Source organism: Carcharhinus amblyrhynchos, chromosome 28, assembly GCF_965287045.1.
Source record: "Carcharhinus amblyrhynchos chromosome 28, sCarAmb.v2.hapA, whole genome shotgun sequence".
NCBI classification, from domain to species: domain Eukaryota; kingdom Metazoa; phylum Chordata; class Chondrichthyes; order Carcharhiniformes; family Carcharhinidae; genus Carcharhinus; species Carcharhinus amblyrhynchos.
The window spans coordinates 24379066-24388297 of record NC_137351.1 but is presented as its reverse complement, the minus strand read 5'-3'; the positions used below and the strand labels follow the sequence as shown (position 1 = coordinate 24388297).

The 9232-nt window shown below is 41.2% G+C and overlaps 1 long non-coding RNA gene across 3 annotated transcripts in view; it reads right to left on the bottom strand.

Moving 5' to 3' along the window:
• Nucleotides 1-2041: 2041 nt before the first annotated feature.
• Nucleotides 2042-9232, bottom strand: part of LOC145359518 (uncharacterized) — a 33526-nt gene continuing 26335 nt past the window's right edge. The window contains exons 1-4 of one of the 3 annotated variants that reach the window (XR_013889592.1): nucleotides 6377-6781; nucleotides 4041-5671; nucleotides 3688-3922; nucleotides 2042-2656 (exon numbers count right to left, since the gene is read on the bottom strand). This is a non-coding gene — a long non-coding RNA (uncharacterized LOC145359518). Of the gene's footprint in view, nucleotides 2657-3687; nucleotides 5672-6376; nucleotides 6782-9232 lie in introns of those variants that run through there. The other 2 variants (XR_013889590.1, XR_013889591.1) reach the window with 2 other exon arrangements.

Sequence of the window (9232 nt, the reverse complement as noted above, 5' to 3'; positions counted from 1 at the left end):
AGGACCCGGGTTGGATTCCCAGCTTGGATCACTGTCTGTGTGGAGTTTCCACATTCTCCCCGTATCTGTGTGGGTTTCCTTTGGACCGTGCAAAGGTCATTTGACCTTAGGTGGGATTTTCCTATCTTGGGCTGACTGCGGCCGGAAAATCTTGTCCCAGGTCTCATAAAGATAACAACTCTAATGAAGAATTCAGGAGCACTTTCTTTAGCCAGAAGAGTGGTTAGAATGTAGAACATGGTGTAGTGGGTGTGGTAGATGCTTAAGAGGAAGCAAGGGAAGAGCATGAGAAAGGAGTAGTATTATATGTAATTAAGATAGATGAAGTTGGATTGGGAGAGGCTTCTGTGGAGCATAAACATCAGCACAGAATACCAGCTGACCTGTTTGTATTCTATTCCATGGAAGTTGTATATAAATTTCATGCTTCTTCAACCTACCAATGCATAAAGAGTCAGTTTGTAATGTCAATATTTTGCATAAAGGAGCAAAGTTACAGTGGAAATAGTTACAACTTATCCAACATGATAATCAACATGTCAGCCCTTTGTCAGGATTTGTTTCAGTTTTTTAGTTTATTTATTAGTGTCATACTGCAATAAAGTTACTGTGAAAATCCCCTAGTCACCATACTCCTGTTCGGGTACACTGAGGGAGAATTTAGCATGGCACAGTTAGACTACACAGTCTTCTGGACTGTAGGAGTAAACTGGAGCACCTGGAGGAAACCCATGGACAGTGACCCAAGCCAGGAATCGAACCCGCATCCCTGGCGCTGTAAGACAGCAGTGTTAACCACTGTGCCACCCTGCTGCCCCCAGACAAGGGAGTCCCATACCATATAAGGAATATATCCCCCACTATCTTCTTGCTCAGATTAATTGCCATGATTATGAGTCTGATTAATGTTGACTTATATTTAGACAGTAGCACGTTTACACACAATGTATATTGTTCCATATATTAGTGAAGAAATGTAGCTTTATGTTTCTTAGTGTAATTGTTTTATTTAAATATTTGCTCTCCCACTGTGGTCATATGTCCATCATCAAAGCCATTTCATTTTGCCCATCTCCAGTCCATACCAAAATGTTTATTTATTTATTTATCCGATTCATGCAAAAATTTCCAACAGATTCTTTTTTCTTGATTACTTCATGGGACATATGCTGGCCAGCATTTATTGCCCATCCCTAGTGCAACTGAGAGTCAACCACATTATTGTGGCTCTGGAATCACATATAGGCCAGATCGGGTAAGGACAGTAGATTTGTTTTCCTAAAGGATATTAGTGAACCAGATGGGTTTTTGCGACAATCGACAATGGTTTCATGGTCATCAGTAGATTCTCAATATGTGAAAAAGGTACAAGCTTCAGAAAGTATCTGAAATGATTCTGAATTGCTGCATATTTTGGATATGCACCAAGAATTGTTGTTTTGACATTGATATCATAGCTTGACAAAACCACTATTTCATTCATAATGTTTGCATGTGTTATTTCAACTATATGATGAGGCAAAGATTCAAGGCTACCCAGGGTGGGGGTGGGGTTGGGGGTGGGGGGAGTGAGGAAGAATTTTTACATTCAGTGAGTTGCAATGTTATGAAACTTGTTGCCCACAAAGTCAGTGAAAATGGAAACAATCAATGAGGATCATCGATGGGTACTTGAAGGGAATAAATTTCAGAGTTATTAGGATAGAGCAGAGGTAATGGGGCAGAATGGATTGCTCCACAGATAGCCGAATGGATTTGATGGGCCGAATGGACTTCTTCCGTGCCTTGATGGCTATTAGGGTTAATAGTACCAGTTACCCCATCTTGAACATGGAACTTGCCCCATGACAGAAAACAATACGGAATGCCCGGAGATAGAAGGGGAATGGAGAAACAGTGGGTAGGCCATCACTGTATGCCAACAGGAAGTACATTAACCAGCTGGTCAGCAGGTAACAGAGGCAACCATTCACTGAGCTGGAAAGCAAAGTAAAGTGGCATCAACCCAGTGACTGAATGGGATTTTTCTTTTTGGAAACAAAAGAATATATGTATCAGACATAGTCCACAAAGAAACCTTTGTAAGGGACTGTACAACAGAATCACAAATACATTTTGAAACAAGGTCAACTTGGCACATTTTGATTTGATTTGACTTATTATTGTCCCATGTATTAGGATACAATGAAAAGTATTGTTTCTTGCATGCTATAAAGACAAAACATACCATTCATAGAGAAGGAAACGAGAGAGTGCAGAATGTAGTGTTACAGTTATAGCTAGGGTGTAGACAAAGATCAACTCAGTGCGAGGTAGGTCCATTCAAAAGTCTAAAGGGAAGAAGCTGTTCTTGAATCAGTTGGTATGTGGCCTCAGATTTTTGTATCCTTTTCCCGATGGAAGAGAAAATGTCCAGGGTGTGTGGGGTCCTTAATTATGCTGCTGCTTTTCCCAGGCAGTGGGAAGTGTAGACAGAGTTGGGAGGTTGGCCTGCATGATGGACTGGGCTTTGTGAACAATCATTTATATTTTCTTGTAGTCTTGGACAGAGCAGGAGCCATACCAAGCTATGAAACAACTAGGAAGGATGCTTTCTATGGTGCATCTATAAACGTTGGTGAGAGTTGTAGTTTTCATGCCAAGTTTCCTTAGTCTTCTGAAAAATTAGACAAAAATAGACAAAGAGAAAGTAGTAAATATTTACACAGGGACACCTTCTGCCCAGATATCATCATGACTTTTTTTTGGATTAAAAGCACAGCTAACCATTGTGCCACTGTGTTGCCCAACTTACTCTTAAAACCAGAACTAAATGCGTGGCAAAACTATACCACATTCAAAATGGTAAAAATAGACCAAACCCGGCTCCTTCATTTTGTTTTGGAGCGCCATCATATTTGTGCAAAAATAGTCTTTTCCTGTTTTACTGGACACTTCAAGGGGGTTAGTGAAAATCTCACACGTTTTTGCTGACTCTCTGTTCTTTGTCAACTTGATATTCATTTAATAATACCAGTGGAATGAGGTTAATTCATAAACAAGGTCATACTGTAACATGATTTTCATAGAATCATAGAATCTCCACAGTGCAGAAGGAAGCTATACAGCCCATCGAGTTTGCACCAATCACAATCCCAAACGAGCCCTATTCGTGTAACCCCTCATATTTATCCTACTAATTTCCCTGACATTAGGGTTAATTTAGCATGACCAATCAACCTAACCCGCGCATCTTTGGACTGCGGAGGAAACCCACGCTAAGAGGGGAAGAACGTGTCAACTCCACACAGACAGTGACCCGAGGCCGGAATCGAACCTGTGTCCCTGGCGCTGTGAGGCTGCAGTGCTACCAAATGTATGAATGCTCCTATATATAACTCATGATACTAAAAACCATAAGGAGATCACTTGGCTCGCCTTGTCTACCCTGGCTCCCTGAGTTATCAACTTCGTCCATTCGCCATACTCTTTCAAATTAGTATAGTGGTTGTGTTCTGGGACAAGTAATTCAGAAGTCTGGCTGAATGATCTAGGGACATGAGTACATATCCCTAAAATAGCAACTAGGGAATTTAAATTCAATCTGGTATAAATAGCAAGCGCCAGTAATGATGATCACATAATTACCCAAATAAATGGCCATCTGGTTCACCATCATCTTTAAGGAAGGAAATCTGCCATCCTTACCTGATCTGAACTCCAGAACCACTGTCTTTTAACTGCCCTCTGAAAATTTGTCAAGTCGGCAGCTAACTCATCATCTCAAGGGCAATTAGGGATGGGCAATAAATGTTGGCTTTGTCAGTGATGCCCTCAGCTCATGAGTGAATAGTAAAAACACATTTTCATCTGTGCTTTAAAAGATATTATGTATTCCGTATCCGTCACTATTTCTGGAGGATAATCCATGTCAAGAAACTATCTGTGTGGGGAAAAAAAATCTCTTAACCACTTAATTCATTCATTTTTGATGAATTTAAATTGATGCTCTTTGGTTACTGACTCGCTGACCTGTGAAAATAGTATTTTCTGCTATTTACCTTATCAAAACTTTTCATAACTTTGAATGTCTCCCTCAGATCCTCTGCTAACTCTCCCTGCTCTGATGAAAGTTCCTCTAGTCCTTTCTCTCCTGATTATTTGAATTGTGCTAAAACCTCACCTCGAATGGAAAAATAAACTTTGTGAGAAGCACACCTTCACACACTAAGTTTAATTTTTTTTTCTTTAAAAGGGCAGGCTGAAGCCGGAGTTTTGATTGACCACGTGCTGCACTGCGCGACCTCCTGCTGGGAGTCACAGTCAGAAGTTTGTTGGCCTCAGTTGTATCCGGTGGATTATCAGATATAACTTCAACACCGCCACAGGGCGCTGTTACAAAGGCCGGCTGCAGTGAGTGCTGCAAGGTTTGGCTGCGGATGCATGGGGCAGCCCTCCCCCGCCAGTCCACTTGGGCAGGACAGCAGAGCTGCAGCGGAGGCAAAGCACTTGGCACCTTCGCCCCACTGCAGCTGCGCCCTCCCCCGGCTCGCTGGCCGATTGCGCGGCAGCGCTGACAGGACTGATGAAGAAGTTTGCAGACGGACGGATCCGCCCCTCCCAGCTGCAGGATGAAGTGTGTCGACAGTCAGTCTGAAAAGGGGAAAGAATGAGAAGTAAAGTTCTTTAATAAAAAAAATTAAACATTGCAACTAACATTACAATTCTTCCTTACCTTAATTGCACATCCTATACAAATGCCTCAATTTTAATTGTTGCAATTTCCCTTCTAAATGATACATATAGCTCATAAAATACACACCAGCACTTATTTTTTAATATATTTATAATCATTTATTTCCTTCCTAAGTTTAAAAACAAGGGTGCTGGAGAAAACTTTGAAGGAACAACAATTAATATTTTATGTAGGATTTTTCTTTCCCCAGTTATGTGGTGGAACACTTGTACGATATCAACACTATTCAACATTCTTTTACCCTCCGTACGATGAAAGCAAGACCCCGGAGCAGCTCCCCTCACCCACCACCCCCCTCCCCGACCAGAGCTCTTGTTCAAATCAAGACCGCAAACAATAGATTGACATCAATGTGTTCTATCTGGTGCATCTAATGAGATAAAGTGGGCAGATCAACGCCACTGGTTAGTCATTCAAACCAGGAGGAAGGAGTGAGGAAGGAAAAATACAATGGTTTTTTTTCAATATCAGAGTAAGTGATGTGTATCTCAGCCTCCCTGTGAAGGCTGGAGGGAGCCTTCAAACTGCTGAATATTGTTTCTTAACACAGCCCATCCTGTGCTATTATGCCTTCTGACAGCTGATTGGGAGAAGGTTCCTCACTCTCTTAGAATGTGCAGCCAACCATTCCATTAACCCTCGAGGTTCCACATGAAATCCCCCCTTTAGATAAATTCGTACTCAACAAATGTGATTAGCTTTACAGCCCTGGTGCTTCTAATGTATAAAAGCAGGACATCCATGATCAATGAGGGCCGCGATTGTCTTCTTTTAAAGTCGGGTGCAATAGCCAGGGCCTGTGAAGATGTAACAAGCAGCAGCCCTTTTTGAAGATGACAAGGCGAGCTTGACAACCTAATCCTTCAGCTTCACTTGCTGTCTTAGTTAGTGGTCGCCTTTAGAAAATGCAGAAGCGCTGGCTTCCAAGGCTTCTGCCTGCAAAATAAAAAAGGATGAACATTTAAAGTTAAATCCCTCCGTTCGAAATTTGGTAAATCCAAATTTTTTGTAGTTGATGTCCGTTTCGGCCACATGCTCGCCGCAAGTACACCACATCGCGTCAAAAATGTACGCGGAACAATTACACATTTATCATTATCGGCTAATACTGGACACTTATAAGATTCTGCCGGCGTCCCTGTTTTGACATTTTGTGAAGCACGCATCCCCATTACCACTGGCTGCACCCAAATAGGATTTTCTGAGCGCAAACTTTTAGCATCTGTTTCAATCCTAGGCCCAGGTACATCCAGAGTCTGCTTCAGCAGCCTTCAGCAGGCTGCGACAAGGGGCTATTTAGGAGGTTTTAATTTCTAAGCCGCGCAGCAGTCATCTAAACAATCAAAGAGGGCCCGAGACAACAGAACAGGGTCATTTCCATTACAGATCTCTGATACTTATAGCATTAGGCTGCCTGGGCGATGGTCGAAATCTTGGGACATTTCTAGCCGGCCGCCTCACAAAGTGGCCAAGAAGTGTTTACAAGTGAGAATTTAAATGAGTGCTCCATTCTCCTACATGTCATTTTCCCACAGTTATATGATTTGGACTTGTTGCTGTTGACACTGAGTTGCGCAGAATGTGGGGGGAAAAAAAAAGGAGTGAAAGAATTCTTTTCAACTCATTTCATGTTGCACTCACTTCGTCTTGGCACCACTTTAGCCTCTTTATGTTACACGATCAGTTGGAATTTGCACAGGAGGAGTTGAAGGAATGCATAGGTTCCCTGGGAGAAGGAACTACAAACATGCTTTAGACCAGATGTATAATGTTATATGGTCAAACAGTCAAATACAAAAGCTTAAAAACAAAGCTGTGAATTAGGGAGAAGCATTCAAAGAAATGTTTTCAAAACAGCCCAGCTGAGAGCTTGGATGCTTCTCCTGAGACTAAATGCTTAAAAAGGAACCAGAAAAAGAAAGGAGGAAAAAAAAAGCCCATTTTGCTAATTAGGTGAGGCTTGGCTGCTGAATTTAGCATCTACTTTTCATCAAGAGCTGGTCTGTGAGGCTAAAAATATGCTTAGAGACTTATAAAAGGAAACCTATAGAGGATCAATTTTGAAGGGGGGGGGGAGAAAGGAAGGTAGATGATACAGGCATCTGGGTTACATCAAGGTTTGCATAAAGCTTTTATGCTTTTAAACACGCAGGAAGAAACATGGAAATCCTATCTGTTGAAACACACTTTACTTCAAAATAACACTAAGCCAAGTTTCTAAAAAAAAGCGCAAATTTGAAGATGGAAATCAAGCAGGTTTTGAATTGGATCCAATGTATTATGCCCTCTTAAAGATTTAACGAATGCTTAATTTGTAATGTTAATGTTGATAAATTTGTTAAAACCCTTCAAAATGTTTCAACTGAATGTTTTTAAACTCTTTTGGCTCTTAAAAATGACAAGAGTTTGAAAAAGGCTTTATGCCCTCAGGGTCGTGGATAGTTTTACACGTTTAGAGAAGCAGACAGTTTCAGCATAGATTTTACTTTATCTTGTTGCAATTTTTTTTAAATCTATAATTCTGGCAAACTTGGTCAGCAAAAGTCAAAATGAAAATCTTGAAACGTTTCTTGCCGGGGGTTTTTATTTATGTAGCAGCAATAATAGCTATATACATTTCAGGAGGACAATAATGCTCGAGAAACAATGGACACAAAGAAGGAGCGCTGAAACGGGTCAATCTCAACCTTGCCGACATACTGGAGAAAGTGCGTCAGTGATGAAGAGAATATTAACAAGTTACTGGTTATCTTCAGTGACACAGTTTTGTTTCGAAGGTTGAAGATGCAGAACATTTGGTGATGATTTACAAGTCAGCACTCCCTTCATCAGTAAGGGGCTTGCTCTCACAAGAGGGGCAGAGCTCGGTGGAGGAGGGTGGGGGTTGGGGGTTGTAGATGAGGGGGAGGTGGGGGCAAGTAAGTTTCTGCATCTTGCCAGTCTGAGATTCATTTGGTAGCAACACTGAACCATGTGTCTGATGCTAAATGCTGTTAAAAGTAACATTCCCTCTTTCGATAAAAAATGCTTATCTACACAGATAGCCTGAAGTCAAAATAAACTCTAATAAGACGTCTATTCACCGATCAACAGATGAGGAGTCAGTGTGCTAACTCTTCCGAAATAATTGTTCTGTAACATGAACTTTTTAATTTTAATTGAGGGATGAATTTAATTCCTTTATCGTATCAATGTGAACAAGCAAACTGAAGCTTGCTTAAAAAAGAAAACAGCATCTCACTTAATAAAAAAACTTTGAGCACTTTGAACTGTCCATAGTCTGGTCATTTAATCGTTATATCTTATTAATGTTATCAACTTGCAAAAATATTTTCCAAAGTAACTGCTTCTTATCAGCCTATGTCTCGCTTCCCAACAAAATGTCTTCAAAGACATCTCATTTCGTGAAGTAGGCTTAAAGGGGAGCGCCATCTGATCCTCACCTTCTTAACACCATTCTAAAATGTTGTTACGTTAAGCAGTTTTCAGAAACTGCTTGACCTGAATATTACGTAAGTGACCCTTATAGGGATCCATAACATGTTACACATTAGTTAGCCTGCCTTATGTTATCAAAGTCCCATCGCCCCTCTTTAAGTGCTGACAAAACTGTACATGTTTTTAATTGTAATAGTGTAAAAGCAAATAGTGCAAAACACACCTGCGATTTGTCGCAGAGATTAGAAAATAGCGCAGCAAAAATCCGAGGGAATCTGTAAGTGGAACTTGGCGAGAGAGCTCCCATATGTGGAAGTGTGAGAGGCCTGTGATGTGTTAAAGGGGATGGAGTGCGGATTGGATGTCGGATTGCTCTACCATACTCTGATAAAGGATATTGAAAAGGGAGATACTGCAGCTTTCAGGAAAAGAGGAGTCATAACAATTAGAGAAAATTAAATGTGAGGGGGGGAAAGTAGCAGCCATCTGAATGCTATCACTTAAAAATACCTCTATTGACGAAATTGGGACAATGACATCTTTTGGCTTAAGTTTGCCCGACTTGAAATGTTTTATCTCACTTTTTAAAATATAAAGCATCTGTCAATCTGACAGTCAGCATACTTAATCCATCGGCCAGCTTGAAACAATGACTCACTGTTTGGCTTTAGATGGAGGCAGTGAAAGAGAGCGCAATTTCCACTGATAGGGTCGACTGTGAAATCACTCAAGAATGATTCATAAAGGGAGACCACTCTGGTCAAAAAATCCAGATTCCTCTATCAGCTTGTCCTCAGTTCTGGTTTTAAAGTAGGGGGGTGGGTGATGGGGGGGACAGTGAAAGAGAGGCTTGTAAAAGGGTAACTAAGATTAATGAAATAACCAGCCTGCTAACATGCAATCATTCTGTTAAATAGCTCCACAGACTGCCCCGTGTGCGGCAGACAAGAATGCAGAAGACATTCTTTTCTTTTTTTTTTGGGTGGTACAGAAGGACAGAGCAGGGGGGTTGGTGGTGTTGGGGGGTGGGGGTGGGGGGGAGAGCGACCAGAACCTCTG